We start from the raw sequence: 19,626 nt of genomic DNA, 5'->3' as shown, positions 1-19,626 counted from the left end.
TAGAAGGTACAGAAAGAAGCACAGTACCATTGCTAGACTGTAAGAAGCTGAACTTTACAGCATTGTACCCACTTGTATTTAAGAGGAAAGGAACACTTCTGCAGTATCCCAGTTCTGAGCATACAAGCCTCCAGGATTCCTAATCTTTTGTTTCTCTGTCTCATCTTGACACTTTGAAGGCAGGCTCATCCACTTCATAAGCAGCTTTACCTGGTTAGCACTCATTTTCAAACATCCAACCATTATAAACCAAACATAAAATGTATCTAGGTCTAAAGAGGAAAGAGCAGGTTTACATTTGCGTTGAATATTATATGCTACTGATGACTTTTCTGCTCAGCCAGAAATTCATTGAGTAAACCTAGTAGGTCTACAAAATTACTTCATAACTAAATTGTAGCTAGTAACAAAAAACATCCATACAAACAGAACCACATCTGTACCAACAGACCCAGCTTTGTGCACTCACATCTGCTTCACTGTCCTAAAGCTCTCCAGACAAAACCCACCATAGCATACTGCTGGCAATCCATCCACAATTAGAGGCAAAATAACCAGCCCAGTAAGAAGAGGGAAGATGAATCATGCACATTCTCACACCTGTGATCTCAGCCCTTCCCTGTAGGCAATGTTGTACCTGAAGAGGCTAACATATAATTAGTCCCTCTGCTCCATTGGCGTGGGGATTCCGGTGAAACAAGATTCACTAATTTAGCTAAATTATAGTTTTAAAACCTTTTCAAAAAAACCCATTCAAAGGAATAGACTAACAGTCAAATGTTCAGGTTCAGGAATGAGAGGCAACACAAATGTAAAAGATGGCCTTACATGTTGCTAATAAGGAGGACTGATCTCATGTGAGAGAATCTGAAAGCCCTTCTCAGTGCAGTGAGAAATCTTTGGTGTTAAGAAAAACACATTAAAACAGGCCAGAGGAGAGCTTTAGTTAATTAGGCTGTGAAAATATTCTTATATTCATTTATTTCAATTATCATTACTATATATTTCATGATAATGTATAATAAAGGAAAAATAGCTATAGCATGAGTTTGAACTGAATTTCAAATAAATTTGTAAAAAATATAAATTTTATCATGCCTAGCTTTTGGAAAGTGAAATGGACCCATTAAGAAGTCATATCCTATTTCACCATTTCCAGTCCCTCTCAGACCAGCAATAAGTGCTAGTTAAGATGAAATATAGATCATGTAAAATGAGTTGTTAGTCTCAGGACAGATCCTAGCAGAGAGACATGGGCCTCATAGAACTATCTATGGATAGTGCTACCCCAAGTCTTTGTCCTGCAGACACTTACATGAAGTTTTGTGCTTGTGGGTAACATCACTGGCTGAAAGACTTTCTGGTTTTGGCCTTATACTCTCTGGAGCAACTCATATTAATTAAGATCAGTCATCTATAAGCATTTGCAGTGTCAAAACACAGGTTGACAACCTCAGCAGATTTGTTAAAAATAGAAGGAACATAAAAAGTGAATTATCCATTCACCTGTTTGTGGGGGGCTTCTAATTCTTAATGGAGAAACACAACTCTGTGTGTCTGGCTGCCTGTTAGTATGTAAGCAGACAGCTGCTGTGCTATCCTTGTGCTGGAATATTATTTTTTTTTTCTTCTGTAGAAAAATTGTCCTGTGGAGGATATCTTTACACTTTAAATCTAGAAGATGGAAACTTTTATTTTTATAAAAAAGAAAAACTCTTTAAACTATAAATAACCTGATTAGAAAAGCTAAATTTTAAAAGTCTCCTGCCTTTCCTTCCAAAACTAGTGACAGACATATTGTCCATTTCATTAACTCCTAGAGACCATAATACTGATGCTTCTTATCAAAGTCAGACATACTAATAAGCGAAAACTCCTTATATATGTATGAGTACTCATTAATGTTCATTGTATCAATACTTCAACAGATTGCATTGCTCTGTGCAAGCCATGAGAACAAAAGAACCATTTTGTATCTATACATACATGAGCAGATAAAAATCCATGTTATTTTTTGTCATGAGACTGTAGCATATCCTACCACAACTGCTCTGCTTTTGCCATTTGTAGAAAGCCAGCTACACCGTACCTATTACTTTGTGCAGGCAGGCAAAACAGAGATGGTAATGCCTTGATAGTGTTAAAGCAACATTATTATTGCCTAATTTTAATTCCTTCCTTCTAGAAGTATAGGGATATATTTTATGCACGTGTATCTACACAAGTGATGCTTCCTATTTGTTTCCATGGAGAGTGCAACAGATACAAAGAAAACAATAACACTCCTTGATAGAGCAAATTCTCAGCTATTTTTCAATAGACAACACCATTACTGATACATTCTTTCCAGCCATGTACAAGAGCCTGCAAGCCACACTCATAAAACTGCACCAGTGGAGCTGACAGTTGTCCAAGTTCCAGGAAATCCAGAAGGATCACCCCTTTCCTATCCCAAAAGACAATGCAGATCACCTACCTGCTGAGGGCTGTGTCTTGAATATTTTTGTTGACTGGGAATTCACAAGTCACTACTCCTTGGAGTGACATTTTGTCTCTGGCTCTTAGTGATGACACCACATCTCATCACCGGTAATGATGCAATACAGGAAACTGTCCCTTTCAGCCTCATATCATTTCAATAGGTCCTGACAACCTTGCATATGGTGTTCTTTCTGTTCCTGTGTAAGCATCCAGATGTAATTCTCCAATACATTCATTCTTTTTCCATAGCTCTGTAGCCGAGGACTTCCTCAACCAGAAAGTGTGTTTATAAATAGCTTGTAATTAGACCAAAGGCTATGAAATTTCACTCTGATGTACTTCTAGAAAGCTTTCTTACTGGAATAAATCACTTCAAAGTTGTAAATGGCATTTGGGACAACCATAACATATCTGGCCCTGAGGGTATAAAACCAAATCAGCTTAAAGGTGGGAAACTCAATTCCAGTGTGAACTTAATCCAGGTAAATAACATTTGATGGATTTTTCTATGAATGTGTTGAATTGCTTTGGTAAAATTCTTGATCCCTAAAAATCTATAGCAACAATTTCTTCTGAGTAATTTTAACTTTGTGAAGGAAAATCTATTTGTTTTGAGCTCTAGCTTTCATTTTATTTCCTAGATATGCTGAATAATTATTCCTTCTCTATATATCATTACCATTTTATTCATGATTTATACACTTCTATTGCTCACCTGTTTTCTCCTTCTGAGGCGAGTCACTCCTACTCTGCTTTTCTGCTTCTCATATTCTTTAATCAGCCTTGCTGCTCTTCTCTTTACCTTTTCTAATCTCACTGTGTTATGTTAAACATATTCTTTAGTTGGTACATGTTAACTGATTTTAAACATTGCTTTAGAGAATCTGTGATTTTGATCCTCATATTTTCTTTACTTCTCACATAAAATGAGGACAGCAATGTTGTATTTCATATTTATATTTTTGGTAAGGAAAAAATAAAGAAACAAAAAACAAAAATAATTTATTTTAAAAAAGGGAAAAACAGAACTTGCAGAAATGAACTGAAATGAATTGTACCGCATGAATCATACTGCAATGAAAGAGCACATGTTGCACGTGCTTCTTCCCTAAATGCAAAAATAATCTCACATCTTAATCACATGACAATTTACAGTTCAGTTTTGAATGGAAGCTTGTTTTTCTTGTTCTAAGCTTTGTACTTTCACAGTGTTCTGCTGATTGTGTCACCAAATATGGTTCTCCCTTGTGCGGCAGACACATTACACGGAACACCAATGGAAGAAATATGTAATTTGTGTTAGGCTCCCTTTTGAATGAATTTAGATAAAGAATTTGTTATTTTGAGGACACAGGTGTCTGGCTGAGCCTCAACACCATTACTAGCTCTTTAAAATGCTGAGCTTTGGAAGCTGGCCAGCAGGATCCAGTGTTCCACTAAAGTAGCATGCAATAGTCCAATGTAGTAAGACATTAATGTAAGCACAGAACATAATATTTATATGGTATGCTCTCAGAAGGAATCTATCGCATATATAGACACCTCATCTGTCTACTGAAACAAGTGTGGTGTTTTTTGTTGTTGTTGTTTTTTATTATTATTTGTGATGGCAATACATTTAAATAATATTTATAAACACCATATATATTATGAGCAATAAAAATAACAATAGTAATAATTATGTCAAAAATTATGAACGTTTTTTTAGTGAAGTAATTCATTTTGGAAAAGCAAACACTGTAAGAACAGTGTTAGCAATATAAATATTTGAAATTACTGAAAAAAATTACCTAAAGTTGGTGATGCTCCGATACTTATGTAGCCAACTGGAGACTGGGCACTGGCTTGCACAGTCAGAAATTCATTCAGTGATCAGTGAGACTTAGAAAAATGTGGAAATGTATAAAGCACCCATTTCTTTTCATGAGAGCTCTGGAATTTCAGGAAGATGGGTTTACCTACCTTTAGGCTGTTCACATAATGTGCCCTCAGGGACAGATGGGTTACAATGGTCAAAGATGGCATTTAAAATACCAGACTGATTTATTCCTGTAAGAAACCTTTAGAAGCACAGCAGTATGAAATTTCATAGCCTTTACTTTGAGTTACAACTTCATCTAAATAGATCTCAGAAATGAGGTAAAGCCTTACCTGACATAAACCATATTCAGTTTACTGAACCCAAAGAAGAGCATGTGTTTTTTAGAAGATCCATAGAAATTGCAACCAATGTTCATGTGCTTTAAATGTAACAAATTATTATAATATCTCTTACCAATGCAAAGATTTTTAAACCCACTTTTATCAAAGTAAGTGCTTCCTATGAGCAGTCTCTCATTATTTGCTACCTTTATATGTGCAAACTTGAATGACATTTTAGCAAAGCCTTACCTTTCCTGATTGCTATAATTAGTCTCAGCAGTGTGATATATTGTTGCCTCATCCCCTATCAACCAAAATTAAAAAGATCTCCGATGGCAATTGCCTCACTGAACTTGCTTAATCTCTCTATTCTCTGTTTCTTATCTGCTAAAGTGTTGAATTTTTCTGTTTCTTTGTTGTTGTTTTTTTTCAGTAGACGACTGAGTTGTCAGCTAGCAGCATAATCAGAGTATAAATGAATATTTGATGTCAAGCTTTAATTTGGGAGATCATTAGTAGAATCTGCACATTGTAGAGAAACCAAACAACTGGATGTCCTATGAAATTACAAGTAGTATTAGAAACAAAACTTTAACATTTAAAATACAATTACTTCCACGTATGTAATAATTTATCAAGAGTTATAACAGATAACTATATTTTCATCAAAATCTTTAAACATATTCTTACCACACACTGTTATAATGTACCTGTTACTTGAGGAAAACGAACAGAAAAAGAAAAAAGAATCAATATTTTCTCTTTTTCTCATTTATGTATTTTGTACGCTTTGTAATACAGTGTGAAATTGCCTCTATACAGTTTCACTGATGGTTAACCACATTTTCTGTTTCATGCAGTCGACTGCTAGCACTGATTAAGTAGGAACAATGTGACTTGCTATTTAATCAGGATAGACCCTAAAAAAGTTCATCAAGGGTTGGTCCTCTCTATCCCAATCATCATATCCTCACACAGAGCTGAAAAATATGTTTGTACATGCTCTTCCCCAGGTTCTGAATGGAATCATTTATGCATAATCGAAACTGCTATATAGCATTTTGTATTTATTTTAATTTTCATGCTTATTAGAATAAGGCCTTTGTAACAATCTGTAAAACATATTTCCATAATGTCATGCACTTATGCTCAGGCCCAGCTTTGTTCTGTCTGATCTAGTTAACACTTCAAGAGTCACTGAGCAAGGCTTTAACATCACACCATGATCCATGTGTTGTCTGTAACCTTGGTATTTCTTTTTCAGGAAAGCTGTAGCTAAAAGGTAATTGTGTTTCTGATGCCTTTACGCTTTTAATCCGGAGATAAACCAATGCAGACTAAGTGATTTAATCAGGCTGTAATTCAGATACAAAGCCATGGTAAGAAATGGCAGCAGTCTAGCAGGAAAGTGGAACAAGGAGACAAACTAACACCAATGAGACTTTCCCCTGAAAGACTGAACGTTGATTTGCTGTCACTGTCCTATTGCTCTGCAAAGCACTTTGGTGAAGTAACAGCACTGAATAATATGTGGGTTACTATGATGTTAACCTATATATGAGTCATAATCATACAGCTAAGCAACAGGGAACTTTGAGATAGGCAGCACGTGCCCTGGGAAGAGGGCGTAAGTGCCAGCTGTGCATCCTGACCTGGAATACAGAATCGACTTTATTTCTGTGAGTAACATAGCTGATTGTGATTAACTATGTCAAATACATGAGCAAAGGCATGTACAGCTGATACTGAGGAATTCCAGCAGAATTCACTGGATCATACATGGAACAAGTGGGAACCTGGATATGCAATATACAGGGGTCCACCTACATGGGCTGGGAAGCTCTCCTTAGGAGAAGACATGAATTCAGTGTCAGTGGAGAGCAGAGCTGCCTTTGCACTCAATCACTGACTCTGCTGGAACCAAATGCACTGGGAAGGGCAATGCAGAGCCTCCTGGCTCTGTCTTCACCAGAACTGATGATCCCCTGATAAACTGTGTGAGGGCACTTGGAGTACAGTCATTACAACCAGCAGTGTGCCTATGGTTTGGCCTCCTCTTGAACATTATCTATCAGTATTATTTCAGCTAATTAAAGCTGAATACTAGTCATATCTGCTGGAGGTAAAATATTATCCTTAGATACAAACAATTCAGCTTTCTACTCTCTGCTTCACTAATCTGTTATGCTCCTCTCAGTCTTAATCAGTAAAACAATTTGATCTGTGATGAAACTGATCTGTTTTAAATTGGCCTTTTATATTCTAATTGAATATCAACAATAGCAGAACAAATATTTGCTAATGAAGAAGCAGAAAGTAAGAAAAGATTTGCTTCCTCCAAGTGCTCTTGTTGGGGAATTTTCCTAATATGGTTACAAGAAAGAAGGAATCTTAAACATATTGACTGTGTGGATATACTCGGGCATAGTAAACTTAGGCAGGGCTACCAAAAAAAAAGGAAAGAGAGGAAAGAGAGAGAGTGGTGAGACTACACCACCCAGCACTCCCTACAGCACCATGTAACACAAGGCATTGTGTGTTGGGTAACCGAGCTGCTGTACCAACACAGTTATGCACAGTGCACCTCCCATTGGTGAATCACAACTTTGGGGAAAATTTCCCACAGCACAGAGCAGCCCATGGGATATGTACACTTTGCAAAACAGATTGCATAATATTTCCATCCTTTCTCTAGGGTGAGAAAGGCAGCTGAAAACAATGACAGCAGCTATGTATCTAACCTGTCAGCAAAAATAAACAGACACTCCAAAAATAACCTCTTCCTCTATATACACATAAGCTGAATTTCCCCTCTAAAAAATTTTTATGTTTACTGGTGTGACTGCAAAGGCCCAGGGCCAGGCTAGAGCTGGTGCAACTGGTGTCAATGCAGCGAGCTCTTAAACTGGTTTCAGAGAGGCCACTGACCTGGTGGTAGACATTCCATCCTGGCCTCAACCCAACCCTGGCCACATGGTCCTGCCACTCTGGGGCTGTGGCTGATCCTGGTGACCATTTAGGATCTCTTCTTAAGTTATTTGTTAGGGCAAAGGAAGAATTGACATTGATCTCTTCTCTCTTAAGAAAGAAAAAGGACCCAAGAGAACGGCAAGGAGCTGTGCCATGGGAAGATCAGATCGAGTGTTAGGAAAAGGTTCTTCATGAGATGGTGATCAGGACCTGGAACAGGCTGCCCAGGGAATTGGTCTTATGCCTAAGCTGCCAGAGTTCAAGAAAGATTTGGACCAAGGCTCTCAGAAATAGGGTTTAGATTTTGGGTGATCCTGTGTGAAGACAGGTGATGAAATCAATGATCCTTGTGGGTCCCTTTCAGCTTGGGATATTTTGATTACTCTGGAAAGGCTGATAGAATATTTCATTTGAACACATGAACAGAATAATAATCTGTTCAAGTGGAAGAAAAAAATAGAGAATGAGCAGTAAAGGATCGGGACAATTGCCTCCTGTGATGAGAAATAGTGAAGCCAGAGTTGTTGTCCTAATAAGCAAAAAGGAAAAGGTTAAGTTTGAAGATGGTTGAAGATTATTAAAGATGGCTGAGTGATTCAGCTTTTGAGCAATTAAGTTACTGAATTTCTTTATCAGTAAGACGAGATTTCATCTATACTGTCCATCAGATGAGTGATGAACATCTACTTTAAAATAGAAAATGGTAAAAGCAGAAGACTATTTCCAGTTTATGAGCCAAAGATTCCTCCATACTTTTTAACTTAAACCAGAATAACATTACAGAGGTTATAATTTCCTATGCAACAATCTAGAGAATTGTTTGTAAAAAAGCTCAGACTTGAAATGGTCACAGAGAGCTGAATGCTGAGTTAGTTACTAACAATAGCACATTCTACAGGCAATGTAGATGTGTCAGTAGATAACGAGTTCAGGCAGTATTCCCCATTTGCTCCTAAAGAGAAATACTACTGTTCTTGACAGCACTGCACATTCACAGTCTTCTGGCTGTCCAGGATAACAGGTAAGGCTGAAATCAAGCCACAGTAAACCTAGCCATGCAACTAGTCAGGGATGGGAAAGAAGAGCCTGTGTCTTCCTTAAGGTTAAGGAAAACCATAGCTATAAACTATGCTCAGTATCCTGAAGTGAAACAACCTTCATCTTAACTCATCTGAACTATTCTGAGCTGTGAAGGCCATGAGGATGCACTTTCAGCTTCTCTGAAGCATGACTTCAGTACAACTTCTGTCTTTTGACAAGGACTATTATAAGGATTTCCCCATGAGACATATAACATGCTGTCCATTCAATGGGAGTTTTACCTGTTATTTACCTTGTCCAAGTCCATTACCTAAGTGGTTTCTGTTTCACTAGGTACATTCAATCTTTCTCGAGGAGAGGAATCTCTAGTTCAATCAATAGGATGGTTACATTTGCATCATTCTTCATTGTTAGGTTTATGGTGCTCATAGTTGATAAAAGGTGAAATAGTTGGTAATGGCCAAACCTGAGAAAATAAATACAGAACAAATTTAAACTGGCAGCCAAATGTACATTTAATCGACATGTACTGATTTACTATTGTTAATAGACTTCAAAATCTTTTCCAAAGCTATAACCAGACTGCTAAGAGAAGTGTTATCTTTACATGTGTTTAAGGAGGCTAGTTTACTGGAGCTTTTTGTTACACAAGAGCAAATATAATCAAGTTCAAACCCCTTACAGCTAGGTAGTTGAAGAAAACATTATGTATCAGAACTTAGAAGCTGGCACAAAGAATGAATCAATGTCCATGCAAGTTGTAATACTTAGTGAAACCTAGAAATTTAACAGAATAACTTAAACCTAACTACAGGTGGGAGCATAGCACAGTTGCCATTCAGCTGCAGAACTTAACCTTTTATAAAATACTGCACTACTTTCCTTGTTTTTAAGACGTGGTCATAAAATAGTATTCTTCCTACTGCTAGGCAGTAAGCTTCATTGGGATTGACAACATTCCAACAGGATCATAAAACATCTCGGTTTCCTAATCCAGGCTCTAGTGAGCCAAACAATCCTGCTTCTCTTTGTTAGGTCAAAATGAAAAATAGATCTCATACTGGACTGAAGTGAGTCTTTTCCTGACACTGTGGTCATTTTTGGTCTCTGTTCAAGGATGCTTAGCTGAAACAAACCACCTGGTGTATCTTTCTGTCTCTCTGCTGAAACTTGCTTATTGATTGGTTTGGGGGCAGTAATGACATATGGTCTTCTCTGATCTCAGATCCATGAGGCAAATAAATAATCAAAAGCGGAGTCAAATTTGGCTTCCACAAAATGCTTACTGATACAAATTTTCCTTTGTATAGTTGGGAATCTCTTTCACACATTATGACAGTTTTGTAATTCAAAGATGCTGAAATAGCCTTTGACATACACTCAGATTTCACTCTCCAAACCTGGAGAGTATGGCTGCTCTCAAAACACATTTAGGGAATTTGATCACACCAATACCTGAAATCATGTATTCATCTTTTCTTCTATGCCTCGTATGCCCCTGTATATTTCTCGTGGCTTTTTCATGGAAATTTTAGTGGCATTTTGGTGTCTCTTTCCCATTTTACTTAATTTGGATTTTGTAGCTGTAGGAACACAGAAGTGAATGCAAAATACAGAAAATATAAAACAGAAATATAATTCTGCTTTCTACATTCTTGAAAAGAAAAGGAAAAAATTGTGAAAAACACATAGCAAGAAGTTTGAAAACTCTGAGTCAAAATTCAAGGAAATTTCCATTTCATTTTATTATTTCTGTATGACAGAAAGTACACATTGATGATTTTCACATTTGGTGTCAGAGAGTGCTGTATGTTTTAGAGATTACAGCTAGCTCATTCTGTCTGGCCCTGTGCCTCTTAACTCTTGAGTCGTATATCAGCTGTGAGGTGTCAGCTATCACAAATCAAGTGTCAAAAGTGTATTTTCAGGAACAAAAATGAAGATAGAAAAGCAACTTTTCAGCCTGATCACGTTGATGGCAAAAGCTATGTCATTTCCAGAGATCCATGAGGTGGACTTGAAATGAGATATTAAATCAATGTGCTACTGTAATATATGAATAGAGCTCCTGCAAGTGCACCAAGATTTCAGATAGACATTTTTGAAATCTCCGCTGCACTTGCATATTAGCTTAATTTATTCTCTGAAAAGGCAAGCTTTAAAATCCTATGGTATTATGTATGTTTATAAAATCATATTACCACCTCTGAGAAGGTGCTAAGAAGCAAAGCTGTAAAATGCAGATATATAGACTTCTCCATATGGATGACTGCTTTCTGCAGTTGCTGACACCCAGCTCATCTTCTGTTTGCATGCAGTACAGACACAATGTAGGCATACCATAGGCTACAAAGCCAACACAGGGGAAAGGAGATTAGGATGGCTGGTAAAGCAAGCTGAAGGGAATGAATTAGCTAGGGGGAATGCAAGACTCCAGGATTTTTCTTCTGTTGATGTGCATTCTGCCATTCCCATTCCCATGTCCAACATGAGAAGAGCAGTGCTCTCTCCTGCACCCACACAGCTGCCACTTTGCAACAAAGGCACTTGTGTTGTGTTGAACACTTCAGGTAGTTGACCATATTCTAACCTACCAGCTAATTGGGCTCAGAGGTTGCAAGCACATCTCACGTATGCATGTGGGTCTCTGGCAGCTAGCTCTGTGGCCATCTGCGCCCAGACCTATGGGTCACTTCAACAAGCGGTCTCTGCATTCAGGAGCTGGCACTCCTGTCCCAGTCACCAGCTAACTTGTCATGAGGCTCACTGTCAGTCAGGCACATTCACAGAATCACAGAATGGCCAGGGTTGGAAGGGACCTCAAGGATCATGAAGCTCCAACCCCCTGCCACATGCTGGGCCAACAACCTCCTCATCTAATGCTAGACCAGGTTGCCCAGGGCCCCATCCAATCTGGCCTTGGACACTTCCAGGGATGGGGCATCCACAACCTCTCTGGGCAGCCTGTTCCAGTACCTCACCACTCTCTCTGTAAAGAATTTCCCCCTGACGTCCAACCTAAATCTCCCCTCCCTCAACTTAAAACCATTTCCCCTCGTCCTGCAGTTATCTACCCTTTCAAAGAGTTGATTCCCCTCCCCTCTGTAGGCTCCTTTTAGGTATTGAAATGCTGCAGTGAGATCACCCCGCAGCCTTCTTTTCTCCAGGCTGAACAAGCCCAGCTCCCTCAGCCTGTCCTCATAGGGGAGGTGCTCCAGTCCCCTGAACATCTTCGTGGCCCTCCTCTGGACCCTCTCCAACAGCTCCCTGTCTTTTTTGTACTGGGGGCTCCACACTTGGACACAGTACTCCAAATGGGGCCTCACAAGAGCAGAGTAGAGGGGAACAATCACCTCCCTGTCCCTGCTGGCCACCCCTCTTTTGATGGAGCCCAGGATACCATTTGCCTTACAAGCCACAAGGAATTACATTCACTTGGTAAATAGACAGGAATGACAATATGCAATAAAAAGATGGACAACACAGAGGCAGTGAATCACAGGGCTTAGTCAGACATGCTTACTGCTTAGTGGCTTGTTCACATACAACCAACCCCTCTTACCTCCTTTCCTCTCCATTTTCCCACTTGTTCCTGATCCATCTCTACCTCTTCCTTTCCCCATATTTCACCCCTTCCCTAAACATGCCATAAGTTTGGCTCATTTCCACAATCGTTAAAACATGCCACAGTAAATTTTACAGAACTTCACAAGTCCCCTCAAAGACTCAATTAAAACTTTCCTCATTCCCATAGTATATACGATAATCTCTTTTTCCTTGTTCTTATCAGCTCTGACTGACCCTCTTCAAGGCTATGCTTCAGCAGGTCTTTCAATGGCCTATCAATCAGCAATCTAAGGATTCCCATTTTTGTTATTGTTTTGTTATCTCCTCTTCCTCAGAGCCTGCACTATCAGAATGTTTAATTTATTACTTTTCTTGTTTCTTTTTCTTATGTTTTATGCTGAGAAGCTGTTAGCCAGATATCCTCACGTTCCATATAGCCTTGCACATGCCCTCCCTGGAGAACTATGGTCTTCTCAGAAGACAAAATGAAATGAAAACAAATCAAATTGGCAGTCTGGGAAAATGTTCTTCAGTCTCCACATGTTTAATTCCAATGGAGAGATAAAACGTTCTTTACAACTGCTCATAGAAATGTCCAAATGCTCTGCTTTGAGAATTAGAGATTTCAATGTCTGCGTTACAGCAGAGAAATTTTGTCACTTTTGAAATAAGCTGTGAATATTGTCATTTAAAAAAATTTTGTCCTTCCAGAATTTCTTTGTTATTCCAGCAACTTCTACAGGTTTTAAATGTATTCTTCTCTAAATGGATCTTTTGCCCCTTCCCCCCCCCCCCCCCCCCAAAAAAAAAGGAGTTACTCTTCAAGCAGTTAAGCCTGTATTCTTCATATCACTACAGTGCCAACCAACAACAGAAGTTATCTCCTGTGTCACAGAGGAAAGAATGAAAGAATAATTTCTTGTGATATTATCCTGTTTAAAGATGGCATTGCTCTTTGTTGCAATAGAATCCTCCACTTTTTAAAAAGAATAAAATTACACTCTATATTAGAAGAATGAATACCTTTTCATTATGTACCAACTAGAAACACTACTCTGTAGCAACGTACTCTGTAAAAAGGCCATTCAGACCAAACTACTTTTGAAAGAAGAAATTAGACAGTAATAGGGTGATTAAATTTTCAATAAAATATTTTGACATCATTGTCATGATGATAATGAAAAGCATTTTAATAGGATACTATTTCAAAGTAATGCAAAAGTAGTCAAAAAAAGCAGACGTAACAGATTATACTCATTAAGATAATTTCATTGCAATTAAATGACAATATTTTCTATGATAAATTGTTTTTTAGATTATGATGAGACGAAATATTAATTTCTAATCTCATCTCTATGTATATCCATTAAAATTCTGCTGAATGTATTACTCTGTTGTGAATAGAAACATAAACAATGGAACCACTTTTGTGCAGCAAATATCCTAACTAAAATGACTATTGAAGTATTTTTGTGAAGAAAGAAAACATAGCTGCAAAGTACCAGTCTTTGAATAGTACCTTAAAACAGACTTACATATTTTTATTTTTACTTGCCTTTACGTGTTATGATACTGGTTTTTTACGGACAGAAGTCTATCATATAAAAAAATACAAAAGAGGGATACAGAAAAAAGAAAGCTTTTGTTTACTAAACAAATTATTAAAAGTGGAGCCAGCTGAATGGGAGAAAAGAAGAAAATAACCATAGGCTTCCATGGAAGATTCTGTTGAAAGGTGAGGGAATTAAGAGTGTTCCATTTCTTGAACTACATATGAATATTTATGTCCTTTACAATTCATAATTTGGTTTAGTCAGTGATAAGTAAAACTTGTAACCACTTGAAAGCTAAACCTCTCAAAAAGTAAGCAGCCCCTGTGAACTGGTTGCCTCAATCCATTTTCCCAGATGAAAAAAAAAAAACTGAAAGATCACATCTTCTGTCACCTTTACCTGGCAGGTTTTCAGAAGAGGCCAAGGGCTGAGCATGCCTGTGATTGGGAAGAGGATATCTTTACACTGATAATGTTTGGAATATTCATCCCAAAATACTTGTATATCTCCAGGTGAGTTTTCTGGCAGGCTAAGAAACTTCAAGTTATTTTAAATCTTCAATGAACCATCTATCATTTTTCTATACCATGCAGGTTACTGAATAGACATGTGCTACTGAGGAATACTATATTTACTGTTGCAATACCTAGAAGAAAAAGCATTTAACTTAGAAAGCCAAGGGCAAACAGGTTTCAGGCAGTATGTGAAATAATTTCCTCAATGTTATCTGTCTATATTTGTGCTTCTGATGCTGCATATTCAGGTATCTGTTTATATCATAAATCAGTATCTATGTATAAATGGTGGCATGAATTGTACAGAGAGTTGTAGATTGGCTCCTGAGTCTTGAAACCAATCCTAAAGGCAAGAGAATACCAGACTTCTCCCAAAACACTTCAGTGAAAGAATGTGGAAACTTTTAAGGTACAAGTGGATTTGTATGTGTGTTCCTTACATAACAACAAAACAATAGCACAAAACAATTGTTTATTGCATCATGAAATACTAATTATACTGTGTTGGCAAAGCCAGTGAGAAACTGGTTGTCCTCACTTGCATGTCTTCCCTAATGCAGGAAGTTAGTTCTCCTCAAAGGTTTATGCAACTCATACATCTGTCATTACTTTTCCCAAATATAAGTAGAAGTGTATCTCTATGTATATATATATTTAAAGTCAAATAAATTTGAATGGTAGAACGCAAAATGTTCCATTAATTCCACTGTAGGCCATGAGCAAGTGAAAAAGCCTGCCAATAAGACTTTTAACTGCATACAGCCCATTTGGTTAAAGCTAGTCAAGCCACAAATTAGAAATAATAAAGCTAGAATCTCTTTCCTCACACTTTGATCTGTAAGAAATTGCAACACAGATCAGATGTAAACTAGATGAGTCAAAAATCAATGAGGCTGCTGAGTAGGTATCATTCTACATTGGTACGTGTGGCTGAAGGCAGTCACAGCTGCACCTGCTGCTATGTTTCTAAGGTAAAGACAAGTGGTTTGGAATGTGATTTGTAAAAATCTTGTTCTAAAAGAAGCTATTCAAAAGCATTAAACTATAATCACTGGGTCATCCACCCAACTGATCAGAAGATTTATTATTCTTTGTCCAGATCTGTGGGTTGTTGGCATTTTTGTATTTCCTCATCAATATCCAGTTTCTTGAATTTCCAGGTTTTTTGGTGTTTTTTTTTTTTCCTCCTCTAAAAGAAAGGTGAGAATATACAAATAGGATAAAGATGGGCTACTTTTCTCCAACTCCTGGAAGCACACAATACAGCAAGCAAGCCATGATTAATGCATAGCATCAGAATTGTGGAGGACTGGGCACAATTTCTAATTCAATTTTCATATATCTACAGAACATAATCATCTAATTCATCAACTAATGCACAATTTAAGGTTTGCACACAGGTAATGAACAAGGAGAAACTGCAAAGTATACACTGCAGAAGACCATAGAGTGTTGGAAGAATGACAGCTGTTGATAGCTGTGCAATATATCAGAAATACATCAGTTATAAAAGGCTGTTTATGTTTTATTCATGCAAAATAACTCAGGCCCTATCATCAGAAAATACATAGCAATTAAAGTACCTGTGACACACTATGCTCAAGCATTAAATGCATCTAAAAATGTTTACCATTGAATATCATTAAAATCAGCAATTCTGAAATACAGGGAATTCTTCATGGGGGGAGGAGGAGGGGAAAGGATGTCTCAAAAACAGAACTCTTTTAAAAACCCAAACAGACCAAATTAAGACAGTGGAGCTTTTGATATTCATGTTTTAAATTCTTAACACTTAGTACAGCCACAGCTCGAAGGAACACTGGGGTGCAGTGACCAGTATGTTGCTGATCAGAAAACAGGCAGGGTCATGAGCTTTATTGTCCTGTGCCTGGAGTAGAGTTGCCTCAGATTACATATGCCTACATGTACATTGAAACTATTGTATAAATCGGTTTGGAATATTCTGGGATTAGATAGATTTGTGAATAAAATAAGACTGTGGCCCTTGCAATAAATCAAGGGCAAAATCAATAAAAATTGTAGCTGTTATTAATTTTTATCAGGATAGCTTGTACCTCTCTTTCTCTGAGTTTCTCAAAAAGAAAATCAGAGTATAGGGAATCATCATTTTCTCTTGGGTGACCTGATGAGCAGGTGATAGAATTCTAAAAAAAAAATTGTTTCTGTGGCTGACTGAGATAGAGGAAGAAAGTAGTCCATATAGGCAGTTGTAACAGATCTGCAAAGCCTACTTTGCCTTATATACCAGTGGTAATTGTCAATCTAAAGCAGTTACAAGCTTTCTTAAAGGCCTTCTTCCCTATCAGCAAGTGGTCAGTGCCCATGCTCTCTCATGTTGCTGCTTTATATTCTAGATTAGACAGAAATCATTGCTTTTATGCTGCTTTATTTATTTATTTTTGTGGGGTTTGGTAGTTTAGGTTCTTTCTGGTTTGTTTGATTATTGCTGAGGAGAAGTTTGGATATAGGTTGGAGATAAAAACAGAGCTAAAATGCTGTATCTACCTCAGCATTCAGGTAGCATGCCACCAATTTTCAGGCCGGCAGACTGTATGAAAACAAGATCTATGCAATCACTCAGTAACTTTGAAGGTGTTAGCCAGTTTCAGCTGAGTCTGAGAGATAAGAAAGTTTGTACAGATTTCATAAAGATAGATAACCAGGCAGAAGAGAGACAAGGGATTGAATGTTTGGAAGTCAGTGCGTAATAACTTTCTATCCAGTAAGCAAATTTCTAACAAATTCTGTCTGTGAATGTGGCAGCCTGCATGTTATTGTCAGAATACTCTGCAAGAAAAGATGTGAGGTGTATGCAGTTCTTTTGTTATAATTTGGGTAAATAGTCATCTGAGAGGAAATCTATAGGAAATGAAGCTGCATTAGTTTCAGTGCTCAGCCAACTAGTTGCTTTTATTTCTGAAGGTGAAATAAATGGTCAGTCTGAAGTTTCTTCAGATAAACAATGTGACGGGGTTGAAGAAGAAATAAAATTAATTAGTCTCTTGTGCATCTGAGGTCATGCAGACGTGCACTGGGAGCCTCCACACTGGTGAAGTTGACTGCTCTTGATATTGCTAATTCCATCTCTTGCAAGAACTTGACTCACCTGTCATATCTGAGCCACAAAACTCAACTTGAAACCTGACTCATCACTTGGCTTTCTTTATTGATGCACTACTGGAAGTACAAAATGCAGCTGGTTAGTGATCTATGAGAACTAAGAGCACTTGCAGCTGTCCCATAACTCAGTTCAAAGGTGATGATCTGAAATTCTCTGTTCCTGTCATTTGATTGTTTCCATTTCATACCCCTCACAGTGCTATTCATGCTGTACACCACTTGCCTATCACACATTTTTATTAATTTTTGTAACTGTGTTTAAGCATGTAGTCCCAATCCAATGGTGGTTAGCACAATCCAATCAGTTTCAGGAGCTGGTAGTATTGGATGCTGTGCAGTGTAAAATGTGTAAAATACCCCTTCTATAACCACAGGTATTTTGTTTCTATCAGTCCAGGCTCAGTTGCACACTTCAGTAACACTTTCAAGTATCTCATCTCACATTTCAGCACTTCTAATGTGTTTGTAATGTGTACATCTTGTTATCAGTAATACCACATACTTCTCATGTTTTTCAAGCTTGTATAGTGGGTGTGAGACTTTACAGGATTTCCTAGTATTGCTTATTCTCAATTTTTATTGCATTAATTTAGTCTATAATAAATAAATGATCTTTAAGGCAACTATTAAGGAGCTAAAGGCACCTAATGAGTGAGTCAGATTTTTCCAGTATTTCGACTTCTTCTTAAATTATCTTTAACATGTACTTTCTACATGAAAATAGCATAAAATGAAGAGGGAAGGAGAGAGGAGAGAAGAAAGGAAGAAAGGGTAGGGGAGGGAGGAGAGGAGAGGGGAAGAGAAAAAGGCAAGGCAAGGCAAGGCAAGGGAAAAAGCTTTCTGCTTGTATCAAATCCACAGAAGGAAAGGCTAATAGCAGTTCGAAAATGTATTAATACAAAACAATCCATTGTTTAAAGTAACAGACTCAAAGCCTCAACCAGATTTCAACTGTTATGATCTATGGTGGAAGGAGAAACAATGTCTCAATCAACTGTGTAACATGTAACACCTTGACCTGCATTTTGCCTTGTAGATTAGTTTATGTGTCAGACAAAAACTGCTGCAATCAAAGGCATAAAACTGTAATTCAAATTTGCTAGGAAAATATATTTTTACTGAGATATTTAGTCAGACTCAGTAACTCTGAGTAGTCAGAATTCAGTGTGACTTCCCAAAGCCATTTCAAAAGCCTTTTTCTAAGACTTATTCTTCATGTCTCCTGTAGTATAATGATTCAGATCAGTGTGCCTGACTGACATTATTATCTGATACTATTCAAAAGGCAAAGACTGTGTTCTCATTTTCTGTTTGGATAGCTGGAAACTTTGATACTGTTTGATGTGGATCAATATAAACTTGAGGCTGAACCAAAAGTCAATAGCCAGTGAAGCCAGTAGCCAGGCTTACCAAATTCACATCATCTGACATTTGCTGCTGAATATGTTATGTTCATATATGTTCCAAACAAGCCAGGGTTCTGTTCAATTTTGTATTTAGGAACCCACAGAATATCATGGTCATCCGTGCTGCACTGGCAGCTATGACGGGGACCTCAGGAAATCTGAAGACTGGCAAAAGTCTTGGCTGAAGAGGGACAAGGACTGTGACATGGCAGCTCTGCCACTACTTTCAGATGCTTGACCATGTTTGACTGCAGTGGAGGAGTGCAAGCAGCACACAGGCCTCTCCTATACATGAGCTGGCTCAACAGAAGTGAGGACGATTGCTAAACAAGACCTTTTAAACTCCCAGAAATCACCAGGAAGTTCCAAGGATAAAGAAAATAAATGGGGTGACATTGGCTGAAGTCATGATATGTGCAGACCATTTTTTTTCTGAGTGTGCATTTTTGCAGGTGAGTTATTTTCTTTGCCTCTCCTTTTGTAGACACAGAGCCCAACATGAACGATAGTGCCAGCAAGGCTCACACCTGCATTAGCTCTGGACTGATGTTGGAAGCCATGTGCCCATTCCCAGCATCCAGAGCAGGCTGGAGCCATGCCCTGTCCTCATGCTCACCCCATGCTGTCATAATTTCTACTTCCTTATCCTCTACCTTGAAGTCTGCCCTTACGTTTGCCCTTGGACTTTGGTACGTGGCCTCCTTCAGGCCTTCCCTCCCACAGCCCCAGACCTGATCCATTTCTGCCGTTGGCCTGAGGCTCCCAAGCTGGGCTGAGTTGCTCCCTGTCCCTCTGAACGCCTTCATCCCC

General features: G+C 38.1%; 2 long non-coding RNA genes across 2 annotated transcripts in view; one reads left to right on the top strand and one right to left on the bottom strand.

Annotated features, from left to right (window-relative positions):
* Positions 1-19,626, bottom strand: part of LOC149917509 (uncharacterized) — a 31,599-nt gene that overhangs the window by 10,918 nt on the left and 1,055 nt on the right. Inside the window, exon 2 of the long non-coding RNA XR_016467783.1 lies at positions 8,927-9,100. This is a non-coding gene — a long non-coding RNA (uncharacterized LOC149917509). The remainder of the gene's footprint in view (positions 1-8,926; positions 9,101-19,626) is intronic.
* On the top strand, positions 5,338-19,392 carry LOC149917510 (uncharacterized). The gene is made up of 3 exons (XR_016467782.1): positions 5,338-6,302; positions 14,161-14,266; positions 18,911-19,392. It is a non-coding gene; the product is annotated as an uncharacterized LOC149917510 (long non-coding RNA).

Source organism: Phasianus colchicus, chromosome 6, assembly GCF_987193195.1.
Source record: "Phasianus colchicus chromosome 6, bPhaCol1.hap1.1, whole genome shotgun sequence".
NCBI lineage: Eukaryota > Metazoa > Chordata > Aves > Galliformes > Phasianidae > Phasianus > Phasianus colchicus.
Note: the sequence above shows the minus strand (reverse complement) of the source record. Positions and strands in the feature narration are given on the sequence as shown.